Here is a 27736-nt window from a genome sequence, read left to right on the forward strand (position 1 = left end):
CTCCATGGTATTGGTGGCAAAAGCAGATGTTTTGATTAGCAGTCTCTCACAAATTAACAATAGCAGAAAATCTGCATGACAACTAAAAAGCAGAGTTGTCCAACCTGACAAAAACATATCAACTGGGATAACCCTAAATGTCATTGATTAAATTTAAGACATGGTTATCCATCAGCTCTCCCTAAAAAGGGGAAAGAACCATGCAACACTACTAAGCAATCACCTCTCAAAAGAAGGAGATGAAAATTCCCTGAATTTATGAACCCATCCCCCTACCCAGAGTGAAAATTTCCACGTAAGTTAAATACATTTTTTCATTCTCACGTAGGTGGATAGGTGTATAAATTCAATAGTGATGGGATTTTTGTAGTAGTAACCCCCTTCCCCATCACTGTCAGTTATTTGAACTACAGCTTGCAGAAACCTCCTGCTGAAGACTGTTTCACCGGACTGAAGTTTTTCATGGAATTTAGTGAATTGTATGCCGGGACGCACAAAATCGCTGCCCACAAAACTGTTCATATCATGCGCTGGATCCATCAACCCATGACGCTGCTATTGCCTTAGTGAAATGGGCTTTAATCTTGAATGGGGGGAGATTACTCCTTGGCTTTACATGCCACAAAAAATTATGTCCCCCTCTCCCTTGCCCCCAGTATATATTGCTATGGAAGATCTGGGGTAGCATCCCTACCATCTTGGTTAATATCCATTTGTTACCTGGGGTTCTCTGAACCCTAAGATGTGGTGGTAACTAATCTTTGTTTTCCAGGCAGTGTCAGGAAATAAATCAGTGGGGGGACACAGCACCTCCCTCTGATAAATGATTGGTACACACAAGAGTGCTTCCACTCAAAAGTCCTTGAGTACAAAGCACACATCTAAGATAGCCATAGTCTTAGAGCAACCCAAAAACCCAAATTTTGAAGTGGTGTCAAGTGATTCAGCAGCAGGCCTGCCTTTCTTCTCCCCCAAGTTTTTCCAAAGTACACTCTCTAACTGAACTCTTTATAGGTTTTCTCCAAACAAAGTACATAACTCATAATGGCCCCAATAAACTAGCAATCTCCCTAGCAACAGCTTAGCAGCAGCAAATAATAATTCATTATTCTACTTATCACCAAAGCACCTTCAGCAATTGAACCTCCTCAGTTCACCCTCCTGGGATGGACACCTGGCGATGGGACCTGATCTGCATCAGTGGCTGCTAATTGGGTCCTGGGGTGTTGGGGCCCTTTGTTCAGCTCCTGGTGGCTTCTGCTGTGTACCCTCCTGTTAGGGGGCTTATTCCTTCACCCACTTACTTCCCTGGTCCTTCTCGCATGAACAGAGAGCAACAATACCCGAAGTCCAAAGGTGCAAACAACTCAATGTTTATTGGGGTGAACTTCCAGCAAGCATGATTCCAGTTTCCTTCCTTAGTGTCCTCCTTCCCAGCTCTGACACCACAGAGCCTTACACCTGTGTCCCTGTTCCCATTTCCCCCTTTAGCAAAACATGATTGCAATTTCCTTACCCCCATTCCCTGTTCCCATCTCCCCCTTTAGCAAAACATGATTGCAATTTCCTTACCCCCATTCCCTGTTCCCATCTCCCCCTTTAGCAAAACATGATTGCAATTTCCTTACCCCTGTTCCCATCACCCACCCCCACTCCCCCCCACGCCCACTCACTTCCTCATTGACTACAGATTATATAGTAAAACTTGAGTTCTGCTTAGCTATACCTTAACCAATCATTTTCCTGAAATTTAACTTACCAATCCTAACATATTGTAACGTGATTATGTACCCAATTATATCCCACCACCTTAATTAGTTTACACCCAGCAAAATTAATTATACAGCAGACAGGAACAATCACAGAACCAGACAGAGATTATACAGACAAACAATAGCAAAGTGGGAACTATAATGACAAAACAATACAGAAGTGAGGATTTCACATCCCAGCTATTGATAAGTGAGTTCTTGCCAGACAGGATGCTATCAAACTAAGTTTTCTTTTACATTTTCTAGGCACTTCCCTTTCTCTGGAGGTGATAGGAATACAATCCTGTCCTGATAGTGCCTAACAGCCCAATAGCACCTTATTTCAATGTGACTAGTTTGGAATGTGAGGATGTGACTGTTCGCTTCCCAGCTTATGGCTGCCTCTGCTGCTTAGCCAAAGGCCTTAGCCTAAGCACAGGGCCACAGACTGTCACAGTAAGAGAAGGCCCTTACACTGGCAGACAGTGGTTTTGATTCTTTCTTTTATACCTCTATCACTAGCCAAGTGATAAGAATACACCTAAATTCTTAAAGTACAGGCCTTTACAGACAGGCCTGAATATCTATATCCTAACACCTCCTGGGGTGGAGTAGCCAGCAATGTCCATGTCAGTTGTTGCAGGCTGGGCTTCAGCACCTTGTCTTACTGGGTCCCTTGTAAGTCTGTGGCTGCTGGTGGCCTGCTTTTTAGCTGCAGTAGCACCAATGGGGGAGTGAAAGGGACACATTGCTCCTTCCTTACTCTCGGCCAGCTGTGCTGATCACAGGATACAGTCCTGCCCTTCCCACGTTTTAATATTTTTTTCATAAGCCATTATCAGGGCTCTTTTGGGGGAGAGCTCGGTGAAAGTCCTCACAATTTCCCAGAGTTTTTTTGTCCCTCAAAAAGCCAGTACCCCAACATTAAAAAAAAAATCAAGAGCTGAGGAAAAAAGAATCCAGAAGACACGGGAAAAGAAGAAAAAAATAACCAGGTTATGGACAGTTGACAGCCGAACGGACTCTTAGCCTCCTTCACTTTTGGAAGTAGAGAAAATCCTGGAGGGGCTCTTCAGTTGGAGAAGGGTCAGCCCAGCTCAGCCAATCAAAACATCTGACTGACTCTGATGGCATGGAGACTGAAGAACCCATCACCACTGAATGTATGGACCCAAGAGAGAACAGCATTGTCCCATGCTGGTTCCATGCTAGGGCAACAGTCAGAAGGAGCATTGAGCTTGACATGAAAACGAAGCCTCCTCTGCACTGCTGCTGGTAAAAGCTATGTGCATCCTCTTTTCTGCACACAGCGTTGTGTTCATTCTGTTAGCAGTCAGCACACTTCACTTCTAGGCAGCATGCCTGTTGGTTCCTCACTGAGAGCTGCATGGTTTTGACTGGCTACATGGGATCCTGAGACTGTGTGGTAGGGTTGCCAACCTTCCCAATTTCTCCAGGAGGCTCCCCGAATCAGGCTCTATCTCCCGGAGGCTACTAAAGCCAAACCGGGAGATTTTAAGCCTTTAAAAGTCCAGCGGCGCAGCGGGGCTAAGGCAGGCTCCCTACCTGCCCTGGCCCCACGCCACTCCTGGAAGTGGCTGGCATGTCCCTGAGGCGCCTGGGGGAGGGCAGTTGGTCTTTGAGCGCTGCCCTCGCCCCAAGTGCTGACTCCACAGCTCCCATTGGCCATGTGCTGCGGCCAATGGGAACTGCGGGGGTGATGCCTGAGGGCAGAGGGAGCGTGCAGAGCCACCTTTCCCCCCCCCCCGCCTGCCCCCAGGAGCCACAGAGTTCCCCCCCCCCCGCCTGCCCCCAGGAGCCACAGAGACATGCCGGCCACTTCCAGAAGTGGTGCGGGGCCAGGGCAGGCAGGGAGCTGGCCTTAGCCCTGCTGCGCCACCAACCGGGAGCTGCCTGAGGTAAGTGCCACCCAGATGGAGCCCACACCCCTCAGCCCCTCCTGCACCCCAATTCCCTGCCCCAGCCCTGAGCCCCCTCCAGCACCCAACTCCCTCCCAGAGCTTGCATCCTGGACCCCCTCCTGCACCCCAACCCTCCAGGCTCTTCCTGGAGCCCCCTCACACATTCTGAATCCCTTGGCCCCAGCCCAGAGCCCGCACCGCCCCTACTCCCCAACCCCCTGCCCCAGCCCAGTTGAAATGAGTGAGGGTCAGGGGAGAGCGAGCAAACGAGGGAGGGGGAGATGGAATGAGTGGGGCGGGGCCTTGGAGAAGGGGCAGGCCAAGGGTGTTTGGGTTTGTGTGATTAGACTGTTGGCAACCCTACTATGTGGTGAGAATTAATAGTGCACTGGACAGCTGTAGCATTAACTAATACGGGGTTTCCCTGTGAGTTTTGATTTGTTTGGGGGGGAGGGGTTGTTAACATATCAAGCAAGGTTTGGTGGGGCTGAATCCTTTCACGTGCCCTTGTGTCTGACATGTTGTGGGTGCACTGCACTGCCATCATAACATTCCACACAGACGTTTTCCAGAGGCACTGAGTGCTTGCTGTGTTTTGCAACAGTAAATTACTGCAGATTTCCTCCCTCGGGGCTGGTCTGCACACAAAATAACTAAACTGGTCTTAATTCACACAGTTTGTGCATGTGGACCAGCCCTCGGTGAACCAGACCAAATGAAAGCATACAGCCTTAAATGTCTCAGCCTCATGGTTCCCAGGACTTGTTTGGATGCAGCCCAAACTTGCAAAGCACTAACGGTTTCCTCTAAGATGCTGAGTTCTAGGGCTGAATGGAATGCAACAATTGTGTTTACCGAAAAATATTGAGATTTCAAAGTTTTTGAGGAAACTTTTTTCAGTTGGAGACACAGCGCGAGAGCAACACCCCAGAATAGCCCATAACCTGGTAGTCAGGACACTCAGAAGGGATGTGGGAGGTTGAAATCTCTGTGCTGCCTATTCAAACTATAGAGTTTCTCTCTTTCTCTTCCCCACATTCTGCACCTGAAAAACCTTCCAGACAAAACAGCATTTTCCCACAGAAAAGTCTAGCAGAAAATGTTTCGACCAGTTCTATGGAGTACCCTCAGCTACCACTGACCATCTGTGGGCCTGGGCCGTTGAAGAGTGGCAGCCCTATAGAATGACCCCTACAAGTAAGTAACAAGGTTAGGGGGGAAAATCTTCAGAACTGCACATTAGTTGTCCATATAATGTCCAAGACCTCCAACTCAAAGATTATGTCTGTGGAGCCCCCAAAGGCTCAGTGGATGGATTTTTTGTTTTCTAAACCTGAACTGGGGGCTTGCAAAAATGACTGAATTCACTACCCAAGAGAGAAAAGTCCTTTATTTATTCAGACAACCTTTACAGCATTGGCAGCAGCCATGTAAGTGTTCCCACACTGCCATACAACAACACACTGTGCCTCAACTCTGAGCATATGGGGTGAAAGGGTCATTCGGTGTCCAAGCCCATCCAGTCCTTGGCTTTGCTGATACTACCAACCCAATAAGGGTGACTTTCAGGAGACCTGGGTTCTATTCCTAGCTCTGCCACTGGCTTGTTGAGTGTCCTTGGGGAAGTCAGTTCCCCCTCTGTGGGTCTCAGTTTTCCCATCTGTAAAACAGAGATAATACTGACCTCCTATGTAAAGCACCTGGATATCTACTGATGAAAAGCACTGAAGAACTAGGCATTCCTAACCAGTGATTTGTAATGAGGTCACCTGTGCACTAGGAACTGGAGTGACACACCAACTCATTGCATGTACTGAGCAGCTATCAATAGATAACAAGTGGCTCTCAAGCTGGGCTAAGTTTTAACTAGTTACTTACAATAAAGGCCCAAGGTACCATATCCTATTATTCATCTCCTGAGCTACAAAGTCTCCCAAGTTTTCTTTCTAATTCATTCCATGCTTTGGTGAAATCCAGATTGTCCCTGCAAATGCTACATTTCTAGCAGCCATAGACATTCGGCCTTTAATAGAAATGGTTCTTTCCTGGTGCAAACATTATAGAATGAGCTTTGTATTAAGCCACTCAAAAAGCTGAAAGCTTAAAAGCTGAAAAAGCAGTGAGAGCTGACTGGGCTCAGATATGACGGCATCTAAAAATGTAAAGCACACATCTAGGCCTAGAGACTTTGCACGATTGTTTATATTGGAGAGCTCAGCCTTCTGAAGGGAACTCAAACTGACACTGCCTATCACTACATAAAGTTCTCATCCTGTCCTCCAAAGCGCTTGCAACCCTTCCCAGCTTGGTGTCATCTGCAAATTGTATAAGTCGTTTTGTCCATTCCATTATCCAAGTCATTAATGAAACTATGTGCTAGTACCAGACCCAGGACTGATCCCTGTGGGATGCAACTAGATTCGCCCTCCCAGTTTGACAGCAAACCATTGATAACTCCTATTTGGGAATTGTCTTTCAACCATTTGTGCACCCACCTTATAGTAGTTTCATCTAGACCGTATTATACTAGTTTGCTTATGAGAATTCATGTGGGCCTGTATCAAAAGCCTTACTAAAGTTGTAAAATTGTAAAACAAATTAAATAGACTCCAAGTGGAAACACAACTCTTTTCTGATTAAAAAAATCCAAATTGTATAAGACCCTCATAAACACATCAGAATGATCAGAGGACATCTCCTGATTATTATAACACTGTGAATAAGCCTTTTTGACTGATTGCAGTGCAAAAAGCTTTCTGGGTTTTATAAGGAGAGACAGGCTTGTGGCCAATTTAGAAGGGGTTTTGTTTGGTTAGTTTTTTAAAATGACATTTTCATTGAAAAACACAAGCAGGAAACAACATACAGAACTACTGCACAATGTGAACTGGTCACAGGCTCTCACAATCATATGTACTAGGATGTTCTGCAGTCTAAACATGGAGACATCTGAACTAGAGGACAAGAGGAAAGTGCAAATTCTGCTGCTGCGTGAAGCTGAGCAGCTGCATGGGGAAAGAGCAGCAGGAGAGACAGGATTTCTCTTTATCTGGCACGTGCCCATTAGCACTGACAGAAGGCATGGTGTACAAGATCTGTTTCACCACCTTTATGTCACATGGTGTCCAGAGTCAGATGACAACTGCTGTGGTTTGCTGTTTGGCAATCCCCAACTGTTCCATAGTCAGATACTTCTCCAACCGCCAGGCAGTAAATGGTGTTTAACTTTTCTAATGGCCAGCACACATGGCAGATGTTAACATGTGCAGCTTGCTGACACAGCCGCGTGTATACAGTCAGTACTGATTGCTGTAAAGAAAAAAAAAAGTATTCCAGTTGTTAATTAACACAAAAAATAAACACAGATTCCATCATCTTTCAAACAAGAGGATGAAATTAATCTTCAAACTGCGTGTGATCCCGAAATGGGAATCTGTCCACAGAAGACTTACAGAAAACACTGTAGCAACTACACATTTTCAGGCCAAGACCACTATTCTCTAGTGTTGGAATCTAGTAAAGAAGAGAATTAGATCTATCACCGCCAAGGGCAATTCTTCCCTGTGGAACTCTCAGAGACCAAGGGGAACATAGCACCAGCTCAGCTCAGATCGTATTTCTGCTAGCGGCACAATGTGAAATAGCAAAATTGAGCCAAATCCTGGCCAGAGTTCACCAGGCTGCATAGAGACAAATTCCACAGGGGCCAGCAGGCGTGGAATAACTCCCCACAGTCTGCCAAGGAGCAGCAGATCTGCTCTACTCCCACTACTGCCCTCTGAGGGCTGCAGTGCTTCTCACAGTTGCTGTGACCCTCTCCACAAAGGAGGGTTGGCCGCTGCTGTGCTCTCCCAGTCCCACCCCTGCTATAGGGGTATTTGGCCCAATCATTGATCCACTGGCACTGCACTGTTCCACTACTATACCAGCCCTCTCTCCTATCCCCCCTTGTATGATGGAGCCAAGTGCATGGCATCCATAAAGGCTAAGATCCCATGCGCGAGTTTCAATTATTTCCCCTCCCCATTGTCTGCCGTGGCGTGGCTGCATGCAGAGTTTTACATTGGGGGTGGTGTATAAATGAGAGACCTGGGGAGGAAAGATTTGCCCAATAGAGAGGAAGAATTATTGTGAGTTATTACTTCAGGCTCTTGGTCCAGTTGTTACCATAGGAATTAAAATTGCAGTTGAATTCATGATCACCCAGCCAGCGTTTATCCCTGGGTTGTTATGACCCTCTGGAATGCTGCCTAAAGCCAACAAGAAGTACATTAACTGAGAACAAAAGGTATTGTTAAAAAACAAACAAAAAACCCCAAGTGTTACCTATAAGCCCATAGGATACAGAGCAGCTAAATCCAGGAGCACTCTAGGGATCATGATCTCTGAGATCCCCCTATCAGGCCACAGTCCACTTTTATCTTATCATTGTTTATCCAAATACGTCAGTGTGTGTCACAAACATGCAGCAGTCAGATCTTTCTTTCCAAAGAATGCTTTATTGCTTTTGTTATTTTAACAGTACATCCCTAATTGTTTTAGCTGTATGACTGGGAATTGTGATTAGATTTTAAAGACTCCTAGGACAAGCTAGGTTCTTGCATATCAATTTTTCCAGCTGTGTTAACAAATTGATGTGAAACAGATGGGCAGCTGGTACAACGCTCAAAGCACTGGAGCACTTGGGTAATCAATTAACACCTTCCAAAGTTATGAATGCCTTAATAACCTGAACCCTCACTTCTCATGAAGAACAGCAGGAGTTCATTATTGTTGTGACACTTTTACACAGAGCATTACAGAGGAAAAATCTATTGCACAGGGCACAGACTAGGTCCATCCACTCTCTCTGGTTCCTTGCAATATTTTCTGTTGTAAGTAATCAAGCTATTGTGCTAATCGTTGATTTGTCAGATACTCCATCCTTAATGATAGTTCCTTGCCATTTAATTTGTAGTGAGGCGCTTTATATCTGGACAGTTATAAGCACTATAGAAAAATATTACTTTTGTCTATCTATATGCTACTTATATCAAGAGAAAAAGCATTTAGAAAAGACAAAGGGTATGTTTACACAGCAAAATCTGTACCCAGGCTAACCTAGCCCAGCTAGCACAGAGAACAATAGCAGTGAAGACAGCACAACACACACTTCAGCACAGGTAGTACAAAACTGGCATGGACACTGGGTATGTATTCAGATAATTAGCCCACTGTAAAACCCGCACGACACTGTCTTCACTGTGCCATTGTTACCTGCACTAGCTGGATTCAAGCTTGCTTGGATAGGCTAGAGAACTTTTGCTGTGTTAACTTTGTCTTTTCTAAATGCTTTTTCACTTGACATAAGGAGCCTGTAGTTAGATAAAACTAAGATTTTTCTATAGTGCCTATAACTGTGTCAAAGCATGGAACAGGTCATTTAGATTTGCAAAGCATTGTCCATATAGTGGTCTCTGCTCTTTCCCTCTTCCAGATTTTTAGGAGCATTTCTAGGACTTGGAAGGGATGTTAATGTTTCCTTGTCTTTTGCTACGGTAACATGGCTTTGGCAAACTGGTAGAGTGAACTGATGATGGCCTGATTTTGGCTTACTCTTATTTCCTCTATTAGCTCTCTCCCAAACTGTGTGTCCTAGATCAAGAATCCATAAGTTTGTGCCACAATTAAAAATATTCAGGAGTATTTGTTACACTTGCTTGAACCAAATCAATTGAATTCAAGTCTTTGAGGGGTCAACAGGCATGTGGACAAGGGAGATCCAGTGGATATAGGGTACTTAGATTTTCAGAAAGCCTTTGACAAGGTTCCTCACCAAAAGCTCTTAAGCAAAGTAAGCTGTCATGGGATAAGAGGGAAGTTCCTCTCAGAATTGGTAACTGGTTAAAAGATAGGAAACAAAGGGTAGGAATAAATGGTCAGTTTTCAGAATGAAGAGAGGTAAATAGTGGTGTCCCCCAGGAGTCTGTACTGGGACCAGTCCTATTCAACATATTCATAAATGATCTGGAAAAAGGGGTAAATGATGAGGTGGCAAAATTTGCAGATGATACAAAACTACTCAAGATAGTTAAGTCCCAGGCAGACCACAAAGAGCTACAAAAGGATCTCTCAAAATTGGGTGATTGGGTAGCAAAATGGAAGATGTAATTCAGTGTTAATAAATGCAAAGTAATGCACATTGGAAAACATAATACCAACTATACATATAAAATGATGGGGTCTAAATTAGCTGTTACCACTCAAGAAAGATCTTGGAGTCATTGTGGATAGTTCTCTGAAAACATCCACTCAATGTGCACCAGCAGTCAAAAAAACGCTAACAGAATGTTGGGAATCATTAAGAAAGGGATAGATAATAAGACAGAAAATATAATTTTGCCTCTATATAAATCCATAGTATGCCCACATCTTGAATACTGCATGCAGATGTGGTCACCCCATCTCAAAAAAGATATATTGGAATTGGAAAAGGTTCAGAAAAGGTAATAAAAATTATTAGGAGTATGGAATGGCTTCAGTATGAGGAGAGATTAATAAGACTAGCACTTTTCAGCTTGGAAAAGAGACGAATAAGGGGGGATATGACTGAGGTGTATAAAAATCATGACTGGTGTGGAGAAAGTAGATAAAGAAGTTTTATTTACTCCTCCTCATAACACAAGAACTAGATGTCATCAAATGAAATTAATAGGCAGCAGGTTTAAAACAAACAAAAGGAAGTATTTCTTCATAAAACACAGTCAACCTGTGCAACTCTTTGCCAGAGGATGTTGTGAAGGCCAAGACTAGAACAAGGTTCAAAAAAGAACTAGATAAATTCACGGAGGCTAGGTCAATCAATGGCTATTAGCCAGGATGGGCAGGGATCGTGTCCCTAGCCTCTGTTTGCCAGAATCTGGGAATGAGCGACAGGGAATGGATCACTGCTCATTCCCTCTGGGGCACCTGGCATTGGCCACTGTCAGAAGGCAGGATACTGGGCTAGATGGACCTTTGGTCTGACCCAGTATAGCCATTCTTATGTTCTTAATAACTTCTAGTGTTGGTGGAATACTGTTATGCAGGAGATGAGACTAGATTCTTGTAATGGTCCTTTCTGGCCTTAACATTTATGAATATTGAAGAGTTTGAAAGCTGGCGTAGTTCAGATAAGCACTTGGCCAGGGAGCCAAATTATTAGAATGACTTGAATCAGCAAAACTGAGTTAGAGATCTCAATAGAACAGGTTTTTGGCACTTTGTGCTCCCAGTCAGGTGGTAGGTAATACATAGATGCTATCCTCACTGTAGTATAGGGTTTTTTCACTTCCACCAGACCAGGAACAGCAGAAGAGCCCCCAAATAATTGGAAGAAAGAAAATTAAGAGGTAAATTAATTATACTCTTAAGGCTCTGGAAGAGTTTGGTTCATTCAGCTCATCTGAGTGAATGGTTGGTTGGCTCTTATTTTATCCAGTGTATTTTGTCCATCCTTAATAATTTAATGGATCAATTACTTAGCGACAACTTTGTTCTTCCCCATCTGACACGTGAGCTCATCTTAATGGTACTGAGCCTTACAAATTCCGAGATGAGGGACGGGAACTGAGTAAACTGAGCTCCCATCTCTCCCTTCATGTCTCCCTCGCTCATATGCTCTACTTGGACCTGCCATCTCCACATCTTCCACTCAGGGCACCGCCAGAAGTGAGCCACCACTCCCAGCTGGTGGTGAGCTTTTCTCTCTGCACTCATCTTACCTCCAGCTCCAGCTACCTCTTTAGCACAAAGCTACTTCCAGGCCCGAGACCAGGAATTCCAAGCCCCCAGTGGCTGATGCATTCTGAGCTGCAGGATCTTTGCTGTTTCCCTGCTTGCAGAAGGCAGGACCTGACAGCTAAGATTATTTTCACAGAGGCTTCAGTGTGAGTGTGAGTTGGAGTTTGGAAATGAGTACAGTGGATTAAATGGGAACGTATTTTAATGTCATTTAGCATCTGGAAAAAAGGCACTGCCATGTGACCAGCCAGCCATGGACAGCAGGTATAAGAGGCCAGGGAAGGTTCTGCCTTCTCTGGCTGGAGCTGCTGCCATGGGACGCTGGACTGGGGCTGCTTGGGCAGGCCCAGTAGTGGGGTTGGTTAACCGACTGGCGCTGCTAGGGCTGGTGCTCCAGTCGGTCAGCTGGCTGGGGCTGGCCCAGGGCTCCTTTGGCAGTGGGAGGGGAGGGGGGCTTGGGGCTGGACCGGGGCTTTTCCAGCCGCAGGAGTGGGGGGTTCCTGCTGCAGGGGGTGGGGCTTTGTGTGGAAGGGGTGGGGCCTTGGGGCTAGCCTCCCCAAACTGGGGGCCCACCCACCGCCATGCTTTCTAGAATTTGGGAACTCCACCTCCTAAACTGTAGGATACCCTGCCCTTCAATTGTAAGATGTAAATGCCATCTTCTCAAGCAATATTGGATATTGCCCTGCTGCTTGCACAAGGAAAAGAAGCCTCCTTTAATTTCTTCTTCCCTTTTGCGCACACATGAAGCACAAAGCAGGATTAGTTATTTGAGACCTACGTGTAAATGGATCACCATGTCTCTAGAAGGAGCAAAAACAAGTACTGGGGGAAAAGACATCTGAAAGGGAAATCACAGCTCAGGTACTTAGCCACAGCATTGAGCTTTAGACTCAACTTTATGGGATCAATTCCTTTAGAGTACATTTACACTGCAGTAAAAAACCCTGCAACACAGGGCCCAGGTCAATTGCCTTGGACTTTCAGGGGTTGTGCTGCAAGGCTCAAAATTGCTGTGGAGATGTTTGGGCTTACTTTGGAGTCCAGGCTCTGAGACTCACGCCCTCACTGGGTTTCAGAGGCCGGGCTTCACCCCAAGCCCAAATGTCTACACTGCAGTTTTTAGCCCTACAGCCTGAGCCCAAGTCAGCTGACCAGGACCAGCCGCAGCCATGCTGTGGATCTTTTATTGCAGTGTAGACATACCCCAAAAGTTCACTTTTAACTCAGCAATGGATGCATTATAGCGCACCATATTGTGTATCTGAGCCATGAAGTATTGTTTTATGGGAACTTATATGTTGGCATCTAAAAAAAAGAAAGATTGTACAATAACTTAGCATATTTTATCTGACTCCTTTATTTTAGATTGATTTTTCTCCTTGTTAATATCTTTTATTAGAGTTTCAAAAAAGTGAATTAATGCTCATGACTGACATTCCTGGAGCCTGTAGTGTGCTGTTTAAGCATGGGAGATGCAACAGGAGCGCAGGCTGAGCAAGTTTTCCCTATAGAGCCTCGCCAATGTGTCTCCTCTCTGACGAGGAGTTATCATTTCAGTCTTCGGCCCCTCTGCTGAGGCAGCCTCCAATGATGCTAATTGGTCCCAATTTTGGTGGCTTTCTGATGTGGACACCTGACACCAGATTCATACCATCAAGTCTTTCCTCATAAGCCACTGAAAGTGGATCAAAGATAGTGTTTGCTCACTGCCTGAAGGTGAAAGGCTCTAGATCCCATTACAAATCCCCTGAGTCATCCAGTCTCCTTGTTTACATTTTTGTCAAAAGAAATTAAGAGGTTTTTACATTGGCGAGGTGGGTGTAAAGAAAAGTAGAAGTGTCTATGAACTGGCATTTCTCAGTCCCCAGTCTGTTAGTTTTGGAGAACAGCCAAGAAAAGAAGGTAATTACTAACTTTCCAATGGTGAACATGGGGCCACCCTGGGCACAACGTGGTGCCCTTATGTGAAGTTTTGGTTAATCTGTGTGTTGCCTCAAAGGGCATGATGCCACGAAGAGCCGAGGGGTTCCTGGCTGGAGCTTACAACATGTGAGTTCTAAGATTAACACCACAGAGGCAACTGGTCACTTTGTGCCTGCTCAGGTGCCCAGTGAAATCAGTGGCCTAATTCCCAATGATTCCTCAGTGAAAGCGGAGATATCAGGCCAGGTTATCTGCTGGTGTAAACTGGAGCAGGTCCAGAGACTTCAGTGAAGCTATTGTAATTTAAACTACCAAGAATTTGAAGCCTCATGAGCTTCTCTCTGGGTGGATATGCACCTTCTTTTATCGCTCCAATTTCTGCCTCCTGAATAATGCACAAAAATGTAGTTTCAGAACACTGTGTGCAGTCTGTTACTATTAGAAAACCCAGGATATAAGACCTATTTCAAATAACCTTAGGGACCGATTCTTCTCTCATACCTGAATACATCAGGAATAACTCCACTGAGCTCAATGGAATTACACACATGTAAACTGGGTCAGTGAGAGGAGTTTCAGGCCTTAAGTGTTTGGTTTAGAAGGACAATCTAACCCAAATGCAATGTGAAATCCCCTCCCACCCCTGAATTTTTTAATCCCTTTAACTCTTCTCACAAATCTATGCCTCTGTCTATCTCTAGATCTCTTTGCTTTCTCTCATTTTAAACGTACTCTTTCCTCTTCCTTTGCTTTAAAAAAAACCCCAGTATATTTTTTCCATTCTCTGTTATATACTCCCTTGCTGTCCCCCATACTCTCTTGTATCTTTCTCTGTGCCTCCCTTCCATTTTGTCTGCCTCCTTTTCTGACTTTGTCTCATTACAACAATCTGTAACTCACTAGCCCTTCTTTGTCCTATGACTAGAGGTGTTAATTGCCCACTTCATTGGGAATTGTTTCTTGAAACCCGTGTAAACACCTTATGCTTAACAATCTGTTCCACCTTGTATTTAGCTGTGACACTCTGATTACCTTCCCCAGACCTGAAGAAGAGCTCTGGGTAAGTTTGAAAGCTTATCTTTCTCACAAGCAAAAGTTGGTCCAATAAAAATATTGCATCACCTACCTTGTCTCCCTGCATTCTCATGTCTTTGTCCTCCTTGCTGCCACCGGTACCCCATTGTCTCAGCAATCTCCTCCAATACTGTGTCCCTCCCTCACTGTCTCTCGTTAGTTGAACCATTTTTTTTTTTTTTTTGGTTCAGTTGTTCTAAGGCAGTATCCAGGGCTGAAGTCCTGGCTTCACTGAAGTCAGCTGGAATTTTGCCATTGATTTCAATGATGCCAGAAGGGCACCACATGTGTTTTGATGGATACCCACTGGCTGGCCTCTCCGTAAAGGATAATGTACATGCAGACTAGCTCATCTTTATCAGTCCTTGCAATCTAACTGTACCTGTTGATTGAAAAGCCAGTCTATATAAGTAGATGATTATAGAACCAAACTTACTATTTTACTCAATTTTCTCTAAATACTAATACTCTGAATTTTGGAGTTGATTTTGTTCATAGGTAAATAACTGCCAGTGTGAAATATAGACCATCTCAACTGTTTGGATTTGTTTGCTTAAATGATCTTGAATAAATATGATTAATATAAATCAGAAACAGCTACTAAAACTGATACGTACAATCCGCTACTTTGGTCCGTAAATCTTTGGTAGGTCACCCAAGATACTGTACTTTATAGTGCAATAAATTTATGTAATTATAAACAGAGGGCTAATAAAAAGTCTTCATGCTCAATGACAACATTTGAATGAACATACTGTAGTGATAAATAGCCATAAATACAGCAGAAGCTTCCAGATATTATTAACTCTTTCGCTAAAAGAGAGAATAATCATACAGCATAATACCATTAGATTGTGATTTGCCTTTTAAATAGTATGAACTGTGGATTAATAGGAGACTTACCCAGGAGACTTGTAACAGTGAAACTGTTTGATGCAGGGGTGCCAAAGTGTGACTGAAGGAAAAAATACAGCCAGTGGACCCCTTAATACATGCCTTGTGGTCTCCCTCTCTATCTGCACAGTGAGAACAAAGCTACAGCATGCTGAGTCTACAAACCCATCTTCTTGCTTAAAGGAAACATTCAGAGGTCCAGCTTTTAGCCATCACTAGATAAAGAGCATCATCTACTCCAGTTTTTATGTGGTTAATTTCTGATATGACTTACATGGGGATGTGATTGCGCTACAAATGGGGAACTGGTTCGAAGTGGCTTCATATTCCATCAGAGCAAAAGGGAAGTCTCTGTAAATAATTTCCCTGTCTGCCCGTTGGTTCTAAAAAGTGACTCATGAAAACCAACTGGAAGAAAAGCTCCAAGTAGCTTATTGAACAGAGTTAAAACTAGAAGATCACTTACACACAAGTAGAACTATCCCAAGCAACTAAATACTGGATTTCTTCCATTTACCTGCATTTTGTCATTATGTAATTTACATGTGAACATGCTACAGAACTAACTCTCTTGCTCATTTTTTATCCATCTGCTTCCTCTCCACCTTCCACCAAATGTGCTTTGGGTGGACGCAATTTCAGATCACTAACCAGACAGATCAGAATGCAGTTACTACCCGATAGTCTTCATGCTAGGGCCTGCTACCTGTTACAATAATAGAAAACTCTCTTCTTTAATGGTATTGTTGTTAAACTCTAGGTATCAGGAAATAAAGTCGTCTGGGGATTTAAAAATCTACACATGGTCCAATTCTGCCTGATTTACACCAATCGCAACTCTTCTGACCTTGGTGGGGTCACACAGGATGTAAGAAGGGTCTGAAATTGTCTCTCTCTCTTTCAGCAGCATTACTAATAGTTTAATCTTATTTCCATCTGTCATAGCAGTTAAGAAATAAGGCACCATTGATTAAATAACTTATGTATGCTCAGTGAATTTGTGTGATCAAGAGTAATAATTGCTAATAACAATGTTTATCCTCTAATGGGTAAATGGAGAAGAGAATGTTGTTGAATGGAGATGGAACAATCTATTCTTTTGTAAAAATCAGTCCTCTAATGCTCTTATCCATCTCATTCTTATCTCATACAGAGGACGCTCCATCCATCAAGACTGCTCTTGTCTAATCCAACTGCTGATAGATAAGATGTTTTAAGGTTTCCTGGCCATTGTTTGAACCTTTGTCTTTCCATCTCAGAGAGGAAACTCTAGAAAGTTACTAAAGCTTAGACTATAACTAATTAGAGAATCTAAGGAGTATTCGGTTCAGTGCAGAGGTTAATGAACAGGCAAACTTCAAACCACTACAGACCTGACCTTAATGGGAGATTCAGATTTGAATTAAAGCTATAGTGAGGTAGTCACCAGAGACTCTAACTCCTTTTCTTCTCCCTTGAGAAAGCTCAGAAGCTCACTGTTGTTCATCCTTTAAGCTTAGAATGAAAAACAAATGTGAAGGGAGTTGCCAAATTGTATATATTTATATTTGGGTATTGAGCCATTTTAGCTGAAAAGACAATGGTTTGGGCAATTAATGGGAATAAGTGAGTTGTACAGAATTATGGCTGTGATGAGAATTGGGAGAGATTGAGAGTCCAAAGGAAAAATAAATGGAGACAAGAGTCATCTCCCTTGATTTATTTTAATATATATGTATGATATTTTCTAATATCATTCCACACTCACGGAATGATAATTGCTTCTCCAGCTGATTTTTGTTCTTTTCTGCTATATTATTCCATTCATAAGGCGGTGACAAGTCATTTTAACCAAACTCAAAACCCATTTGAAACTTGAAAGTGTTGGGTTTTGCCAAAAACAACATGAAATCAAACCTCAAGTTCCAGGTAGCTGCATGTTTTCATTTCATTCCGCTTTGGCTTTCAGTCAATTCTTATTGTTCAACAAGAATATACAGCCAGTTAGTTAAAAATGCCTGTTAAGTTATTAAATTTCCTTTGAAAAATAATAGCGTGTTAACTCAGAAAAGTTTCATGCTTTTCAAAATAAAATTGAGTTTCATTAAACTCCAAATGCCACCACATTGTTGTTTCTTTAATCTGCTGTGTATCAAATGTAGTTGAATTTAATGGCTTTTTCTGTTGCCCATTGCGTGAAGTAGCATAGGCATTAAGAATATGATTTATTAAATCACCTATAACTGTAGAGCCAACAGAAAAGTTCAACACAAACTAATATTTGAATAAATCCTGTATTAAATGGGTCTAACTTTATATTTTCATACATTTTAGAACTATTGAACTGATTATTCCCCTCCTCAAACTTGGGTTGTTTTGCAGATCTCATTGAGATGCAAAGATAATAATTAAAAAAAAAACAGTCCAAGTGTGACTGTATTGCCATCCTCTAACTTATGCATGGTTTTCTATGAAATATATATCTTATATTCTATCCCCCCAGGACTGCTTTTATCTATACCTCGTTGACAAAGGCCTAAAGGGACTAGTGCACCAATCAGGGATTACAGAAGTGCAATATACTTCAACAAACCATCTTCCCCTTCCTCACCTAGTATGCCCCATATCCCAGGGCCAGGAGAGTGGTGATGCAGGAGACAGCAGGCAGACGGATTCCCCTTTTCAAAGAGAATCTGTAGCTGGGGAAACCCTCCATGTTTCTAGCCCTGATGATACATATAAAACACCAGTTACAAAGTCCAATACTGAACACAGTAAGGATTATAAAATTAATAATAAACAATAATAATACCAAGCCCTTATATAGCACTTATCATCATCAATCTGAAATCACTTTATAAAGAAGGTAATGCTTATTCCTGTAAGTACACAAGACATCTAGAACTTTAGAAAATATCTGGAGAGACATTTTGGTTACAGGCAATCAGTTGGAAGGCAGTAAAAATGTGGTTTCTTAACTGAAAAGAAGTTTCTGACATAAAATAAATTAAAAACTTACATGTATTTAGCAAATGTGGGCAATTTGCCTGCTGTTCTGCCTCTTAATAAAATCAAACCAGGTTGTCTTCAAGATGGGATAACTTTTAGATATGAAAGAACAAAATAATGCACCATAAGGAATTGTCAGGAAAAAACACATTTAATTAATTATTCATGGCTGTCCAAACCATCCACCTACATGGTAAGTGTTTTCTGGTGACAGAGTTGCCAAGGCTCTATCCAAGATCTTAGTAGGAAAAGTAAATATCTTTTTAAATAAGAACATTATCTGAAAGAGAACAGAAATTAGAGCCTGCTCCTGCTCCTACTGAAGTCAACAGAGGTCTTTCCATCAAGATCTATGGGAGCTGGATTAGGGTCTTAGCCCTCAAAGTGAAAGAGTTGATGTGGAGGACTTGTGAAAGCACAAGTAACTTCAAGAGGGAAAGGGAGGAACGACACTTAGTAGATGACTGTGCCTGGCAGAAATCTGTGTGCTAAGGCAAATGCTATTATAATAGGCCACATGGCCTATAGCCACTTCAAAAATGAGCAGTATTTTAAACTAACACACCAAAAATGTCTGCTGGTTCAAAACTGGGTTTAACAGTGTAACACGGATGCCCCAAAGAGTAAAATTAGATCTCTAAACTAAAATCAAGTTATAAACAAATGGCTTGATCCAAAGCCCATTGAAATAAAATGAAATCTCAGAGCAGAACCAGGGCAAGGGGGAGAGGGAGATGACAAAACACACACACAAATGTAGGAGGCTATGCTCACCAAACGCATCTCAACCAGGTTATTAAGAGAAAGAAGAAAGCCTGCAAAAAAATGGAAGATGGGACAGATCAGCAAGAAAAGCTACCTCTTGGAGGTCAGAAAGTGTAGAGGAAAAGATCTGCCAAAAGCCAAGCAGAGTTAGATCTTGCAGAGGAGATTAAAACCCATAATAAAAGGTTTTATAGCCATATACATAAAAAGAAAACAAGGAAAGAAGAAGTGGGACTGCTAAACACGGAGGAAGGAGTGGTGATTAAAGATAAGTCTTCCCCAGTACAAATGTTAATTTGCAGGCAGACAAAGACTACTGCAAACAACCAACACCTCACTTACTCAAAATTAAGCAATTACCATGCTTCCAAACAGTACTAGAAGAAAAGCAAAAGAAGCAAAAACACATTAAAAAAAAACATCTTGCAGTGTGACATGCAGGAATCAAGTCCACCAGAAAACTGACATTGGCAGCTGGATGCCAGCAAAAGTAGAAGAGACAGAATCATATATTGTGGAAACAGTCAGAGCCACTCAAGAAATCACCAAGATTGACTTGAAATGCCTAAGACAGACTAGATACCTGTTGATTTAGGAGAACAAGATTTAAAAACTTGAAGGGATTCCTCAGGAAGAGCTAGGGGAGGTAGAATCTGTATCAGTATCAACAGAATCACTGAGGCCATCAGCATTGGCAAGACCATGAAGGACAGGTTTATTGTAGACACAGCACTGCCATGTTCCCACGTCTAGCACCTGAATGAAGCACAGGTGATTGTGATAAGTCATTTCCATGAATACTGATCAGAAAGCTCCTAGAAACACAGAGTGAAATAAATAAAAGTTGACCAATTAATTGACCTCGAAAAGTTTTTCAAAAATCTACTTGCCAGCTGTTCAAAATCTTCACCCATAACTCAAAGTAAATTTAAAAGGCTAAAGAGGACATATAAGAACAGGTATCATGTTACAAATAAGGGCATAACTGTGCTAATGAGAAGAAACAATGCTGGTGTGGGAACGATTATGCTACTAGAACTGTTAAGCTTCTGAACCTGCCCAGGGTAGCCAGAGAACTTCCTGAAGCCTGAGCAGTTTCAAAATGAGCCGAGTGCCTCTGCAGTTAATAAAACATGGTGATCCTCCTATCCTGGCACCTGAGGACTTATTAAACACCACAGAGCAGATCCTCAGTGGGTGTAAATCAGCAATGACCTCAATAAAGGATCTGGCCCAAAATTCAACTTTTTATTAAAGCGGATATTTGCTAATGTCTTTTTGAGGTATTCATCCAGTTTAAAACTTCAGGAAGCTAGGATTTAATCTAGATCACTTTTTACGAGGAAACCCTAAAACTCAGAGGTACATTTTAGATGAGAAAGATGAGGAGAGGCCAAGTTGGTGCTGGTCCTGCTTTGAGCAGGGGCTGGACTAGATGACCTCCTGAGGTCTCTCCCAACCCCAATATTCTATGATTCTAAAATGTTGCTGTCATTGCACATACATAACTCCGGTTGATTTTTGTTAAATGCACTGAGGACTATAGAATCATGCCTATAAGACAGCAAGGGTAGTGTCTTCCAGTAGCTGTTGTGGCTAATCAAAATGCAGTGTAATTTTCCTGGGGAAAAAACATAAAAGTGGACTAAATTCAAGAACCCCAAATTCAGTGATTCGGTAATGAGGCATTAAAATCAGCTGAGTTTCTCCTACTTGTGTTAGTGGTGAATTTGGCCCCACACACTTGCTCTTGAGATCACTTCATGGCCCATTGGAAAAACTACTCTCCTTTGATATTGGTCTTCTTTTAAACCATAAGTGAGTATGAAGTGTGAGGGAGGGGATACGTCAGCTGACAAAGCAACTCAGGATCTGACATGGCAACGGAATTGGTTGATTTGTATAACTGATCATACATATTTGGACCATTTTTCCTTGAGGACATTCACAACATAAATTGCTATGAAAAAGATAGCATGCAGTCCATATTGGGGATCCATAAAGGGAGACGGCAGTTGGCCAGATTTTGTGTATTGCAGTATTCTTAATGTGTATTCACAACATGCAGTACATTGTATGAGCCATTATACTGCATGGAACCGGATTTGCATCTTTTGTGTCTACAGTAAAGAGTTACAGATTAGCACAAAACCACAGAAGTTAAAGGAGGGAGAAGTATTAGATCATCTAGTTCCTCTCCTTGGCAATACAAGATGATTCTCTGTTGCAGAATTACTCATGTTTTTACTCCCTTGTTTAAAATGTATGTGTGATACTCACTAAGTAGCAAAAATCCTGGTGAAACATCTCAACTGAAAAGCATCAAAAGCCACTGGACTCAATATATTATTTCTGAAAGTGTAAGTTACAAATGACCAGCTGGATTTTTTCTCCTCCTAAATTTGTAACAAAAGGGAATTGCTCTCATTAAGACCTACTGTGCTAAGTTTAATCTCAGAACAACCTTCTATGTCTGAGATATCACAGGGTGGTTGAGAAACGAACACTGACAGGCACTCAGCTAAACTGCTATCAACTTCCAGGGGCTTCTGCAATTAACCCAAATCCACTAGTACCCTGACTCATCGGCTGACTCAAAGTCAAATCCTCATGGGCCCTTTTAGTAAAGGTCACCTCCTGGCTCTAGCTGTAGAAGAAAAATTCAAATGTGTTTGGGGTTTGTCCTGTCACAGAGAGCCCTGCTAACATTTCAAGATGCTGAACATGTCATGCATGGGCTTCTCCTCTAAAAACCAGACCTCTCTCTCATTTCTGGGAATTTGGGCATCTTCTTCCACCGATTTCAGTGGCACTTACGGGAATGATCTCTATTGTGAATGGGGAATTTTCACTCAACAGTTAACGGGAACCATAAAGGGAATTTCAAGGAGGGGCAGCGTATCTCAGTATGAAAGTTATCTAGGAAATCCTGTTTCCAAGAACCAGCGCCCTATGCACATCTGTGACACCGCTATAGGCAAACAGTGTAGTGCCAACTATTAATTTGCCCAGTAAAATAAACTAAAGCAGAATCTTATTTATTTACCTCACTGATTTAGTGCTTTGACCTTAGTTTTAACAGGGAAAATTAGGCTGCACTGCAACTGAGAAAGTAGGGGGTGCTGGAAGCCAAGACTGACCTTGTTCTCCTGTTTAACGAGCAAGTGTCATGGCCTTAGTTTAACTTCAAAGTCACTGAGAGTGGTCATTATTGGCTAATTAGTGGCCTGAAATATATTCCATTGTGAGAATGTCCATGTGTGTTCATATTCTAAAGCTTTTCCAGGGCTGCCAAAATGTTCATCACACACCTTGTCTGCCAGTTCACATTTAATAAACCAGACGCCTTTATTCCACAGAGCCACCACACAAATCCTTCAAAAGGTGAGTGCAACTCTCATCACAGCATTAACCTTAAAACAAACAAATCCTTTGCCAGATTTTAAATTTCAGCTGAAAAATTAAATTTGCTTTTTTACATCTGACTCTAGAGAATCTCTTTTAGGCAAAGACAGGCAGTCTGATGAGTTGTCCGCATTTGAAGAATACAGCTGCTCTTTTTTAAGGGGGAGCGGGGGGGAAAGGAGGCTTTTATGGCTATCCCTGAAGCCAGGCCTTTTACAATGCATCACAGTGTCTAAACAGACCTACATGCTGTGATCCCATTTGGCAATAATGAGGGTCTTGTATTCCACAGACATATAGACCCACTCACAGCCCTGGGCTGCATCTGTAGTATCTCGTTACAGCAGCGCACATTACAAATGTGTGACATTTGAGCTGGAATAAAAATTAAAGTTGTCTTGTGCTATTGTTGACATATTTACACTTTGCTTTGGTGTTTCCATAGCAATAAAAAGAAGTCACATGCATTACGTGTTGGAGGGTTTCGATTTTGAGCCTGCAGCTTTCTACCAAACTGAAATTCTGAACACAGCCACACCCCCTAGTGGCTTCTTGCTGAACATAAGGGCTTTTCAAACCCTCTTATAATTTTCTTTTGGCATAAAGCACTTCATACCATATGTTATTGTTCTTAATTGTATAAAGCATAATATTTTTATATTAAATTAACCTGAATTATATTGATGATATAGTATCTTATTAATGGTTTGCCCCCTGACATTAAAGGATTCAAAGTGGTTCTTACAAAGCACTCAGACTCAGGATTTTTATATTGGAATAGAAAAACTGTTTTGTAAATTTGTTCCAACCAGAATCATCTGATGTAGTTAGGATAGTTTATCTTCCTTCAGGGTGTGCCACCACACATCTGAAATGCAGGATTTCAGGATGGGTCAATCTCTTAAGAAAGAATAAAGATGGCAGCTCAGCTCCCAAAACACAAGCAGAAAGGACTGGAATAAATTCCAGCTGCTTTCCTTAACCTCGCCAACCTTGGCTGAAATTTGCATGGGGGTCTAGGCAGATCCAGCAATATTTGTTAAGCTATTAGGTGAAATCCTGGTCCCAACTTTCACCTAGTGTCTGAATCTTGGAAGTTCTGAGGTTTCCCCCTTATTGGGTGGTTGAGGGAATAGAGTGATCCATTCTTAGGAGTGTCCATGCAGAGTCAACCTAGGTGCACGCAAGATTCTGAAGAGCAGCTATTCAGGGTCAGCAAAGCGTGCTAAACAGGAGACACTCCCCATTTGCTCTCGCCCAGCTGCAGAAAGGTAGGAGGCCTATTGGCAGGAGGCAAGTCTGGGAAAGGTTAAGTGTCATGGTGCCTAATGAAGGTCATTGAGGACTTGAAGATTAGGGGAAGTATTCAGTGTTACTGAATACATATACCAAACTAACGGCTCAGGAGTCAGTTACCACTCTGAGCTGGAGTAAGGCAGAAGTACCCATCTTCATCTGGCTGCCCTTTTGTCCTCCCCTGACCACACAACTAATGACAGCAGAGACATCAGGTAACATAAGAAAGGATAGCTTTCTGTTCTGTAGATGGTCCTAATTCACTGCTTTTCAAATCCTGATCTTTTCCCCTAGAAAGTCAGGTAATGCTACCACCTACTAAATTAAAAATAATCACCCAGCATTTATCTAGCATATTTTATCCAAAAGCACTTTAAAGAGGTGCATAAGTATCATTATCCCTATTTTTCTAAATAAGGAAACAGGCAGAGCAAAAATAAATGACTTTCCCAAGGCCAAGGAGTGACTTGATGGCAGGAGAAGAACACAGTTTCCTTACTTTCAGTGGCATCCTCCCGCCAGTGGAATTCCCCTCCCAACAGACAGAGAAGGAGGTTTAACTTATAAAGCACCCAAAAAAACCAACAACCCACCACAACCCCACAACCTCACTCCCTCACACACACACACAATCAAGGTTATGGTGGGAACAGATGTGTACTGGTAGTAAAAATTCTAGAGAGCAAAGGATATATTCAATCCATTGTTTGGTATGGAGTGAATAAATGTTGTAGGATTGGATACATGGTTAAGTAATTTTCAGTTTTATGGGAGCCTATTACTATCATAAAGCATCCTCTAATTGATCACTCAGTGCTATCTTATGCATCTCAGACTCATGGCTCACATTCAGCTGAAAGAGCTTTCTTTTTTCATTTTACATCATGATGTGGCTTACCAAATAAAGGAACAAGACATTTCTCATGATCTTTGCCAAATGGGGAAATCATCTGGGGATTTTTGACACTTGCAAACAAATAGATGAGCTTTTATTAGCAAGAGGCTTTGTGTGATTCAAAAGCACAAAAAAAATCATATATTTTGTCTGAATTTAAACAATAGGAATATATTCAAATTTCATGAAAAGGCTTTGACCTACTTTTGCAAAAATCAGCACCCACCTCTCCAAACAACCAGCACCTTTGCAGTGGGACAGCATAAACATAAAGGACTAAAATTGGCTCAAACTAGAATTATGTTTGATTAGTAGATCTTCTATGTCCCTTTCCAAACACTATGAGCTACCATCTAGGGTCTCAGGCTTCCAGTAGCCCACACAATACACATATACTTAAACCACCACCAAGCCCATTCCAGTTACATCTCTGTAAGCCAACCCGATACCAATACCAGCAGGCCACAGCAGAGACCAACTTCATTAACTGCTCTTATATTCCCTGCTTGGAATGTTGCCTCAGCATGGGTGGTGAAATACTGGTCCCATTGAAATGATTGGGAGTTTTCCTATAGGCTTCTATGGAGTCAGAATTTCAGCCTAGATCTCATGGCTTCCTGGTCCCTGGCATGTGGGCTAGGAGAGGCCACAGAGCTTCACAAAGAGTTGATGGGGGCAACTAACTAAGGTGGGGCCCCCCACATGCTGACAGGAGGTGGCTTAGGATGTTGTGAGTTATCGGAAGTGGGTGGGACTCAGTTACAGGGAAAGCCCCATGCTTTATTTTTAATAGGGTTTGCAAAGTCTGGGGTTGGCAATAAGAATCCCCCTACTTTTCTTCTTGTGAACCACAAAGTTGGTTATTTATACTGTGCCGTAGGCATACATTACAGACAAACAAAAAAGCCAGGCCCCTGACCCAAACAAAGTTAAACCAGAGAATTTTTTTGCCTCCTTTTCTTTTTTTAATATATATTTCTAAGGCTCAGCATGTTTGGCTTGCATTCTCAGAATAGAGTCTATCCCTCTTGTGGCTATTGTTACTCCTGTTAATTCCCATGCATGACAAAAGATTTTGTCGCCTAGTGGATAAAGAGGCTGATCTAACTTATGGCAGCCTTCCTGTGCTGCCATGCATCTCAGAATTCCCTTAAGTGCTGTGCACTGTGGACATGCTCCCTGCCTGCACTCAGCCCACCTCATACCCCCGAAATTGCAAGACGGCAGCATAGATTCACTCACTAGGTTTGTCCTGCTTTGGGGAATTGTCTCCCAGCCCACAGCAGACCCTTTTAACTCTCCTATGTTGCTAGAACAGGGGTTCACAAACTTCATTGCACCACGATCCCCTTCCGACAACAGAAATTATCTCATGGCCTCGGGAGAGGGGACCAAAGCCCAAGCCTCACCGGTCTGGGCAGAGGAGCCAAAAAGCTGAAGCTCAAGGGCTTCAGCCCCAGGTAGGAGGCCCGAAACCTGAGCCCTGCCACCCCCATCCAGGGCTGAAGCCCTTGGGCTCAACCTTTAGTCCTGGGCCCCAGCAAGTCTGAGCCAGCCCTGGCGACCCGATTCAAAGGGGGTCGTGGCCCACTTTGAGGTCCCGACCCACAGTTTGAGAACCACCGTGCTAGAACATAGGCACTCATTTTTTTAAAACACAGAGGGCCAAATTTCGGCCCTCATTTATTGACAGTGACAGCAGAATTTGGCCTAGCAGGATATTTAAAAGTAGCATATTACTACTGGGGACATCTTTTTCAGAAAAGACAAAGGCAAATTCTGTACAACGATTCACCACAGAATCAAGTTATGCACATACAGCTTAGGCACCCTTTTGCAGACACACAAAAGCACTTGGATAATGCAGACTTTCTATCCATGTAGCTCTGGCTTGCGGCACCAGCTTTTGATGAGGGCCTCATGCTTTTCTGACATTTCCTTTCTGCTGCCCTCCCTTCACCCATCTGAAGTTGAAAGGCTCCTCTCCTTCCCCTGCATATGTGATGGAAACAGATGAGACCCAAGAGAGAAAAGGGCGACCTTTCACTTCAGCATCTTGGCAGAAATGTAGCTGAAGTCTTCAGATCCTCCTCCAGACTCTGATGATCCTCGTAGAATCCCCAGATGTTGAAAAGATTCTAGGGGAATCCTTTCCTGTTCTGGTTTCTGCAAGGTGAATGTGGTAGTAACCATATTAAAGAGATTATGGAACTCCTCATTTGTTGGCAGTGTCTGATTAGATAAACAGATTAATAAATTACTTCCACTCCCCTCACAGGAAAGCAATGGTAGCAAAGAGGAGGACTGGAAAAAAAATGTTTGACTACATTTTTCTTTGCAAAGGATTTATTAAAAGGCAAGCCGGTTTTGAAAAATTCAGTAGACAATGTAAAAAAGTGCCGCTGGTTAAGTTAAAGTGAAATTATGATAAATCAAGGTCACTACTGAAATCCATGTGGGCTTTTGTTTCTTTTGTAGTATTGATAATGCAAACAAATTCCCATAAAATTCTGTGTGTCTTTAAACTTTTGTAGTACCTGTAAGTCTTTGAAAACACGAGACCTGTCTTTTTAACAGAGTTCTGGAATTTATCAATAGATTTAATGAATATCATCCCCAAAGCTAACCCAACCTTTACACCTTACCCATTTTAGAACAAAGCACAGGGTGCACATGAACCCCTAGGACAGTTTGCAACAGAGTTAAAGCATCTGGCTAAGGACTGTGCCCTTACTAACACAGATGAAACAATTTCAGACAAAATCATGAATGTGCTGATCCGGTGGAAATACCAAACCGATTTCAGTGGGGTTCAGATCAGGATTCAGCTCAGTCCCCACAATTCCACACAAATTAATAAATCAAGGTGTTTAGCTTAATTTAAATAAAGCCGTGGTTATTCTTAGCAATAATGACACAGCAGGCACAGTTGTAGGGGAAAAGACTTGCATTGAGCATGCACTGCGGCCAGTGCTATAAGCTGAGGCTCTACAGTTTTTAATGCAAGTAGCTTGGGCCAAACACACATCCACGAACCACTGGTGCCACCCTGAACTAAG

The sequence above is a fragment of the Lepidochelys kempii genome, chromosome 2 (assembly GCF_965140285.1).
Source record: "Lepidochelys kempii isolate rLepKem1 chromosome 2, rLepKem1.hap1, whole genome shotgun sequence".
Classification (NCBI taxonomy): Eukaryota; Metazoa; Chordata; order Testudines; family Cheloniidae; genus Lepidochelys; species Lepidochelys kempii.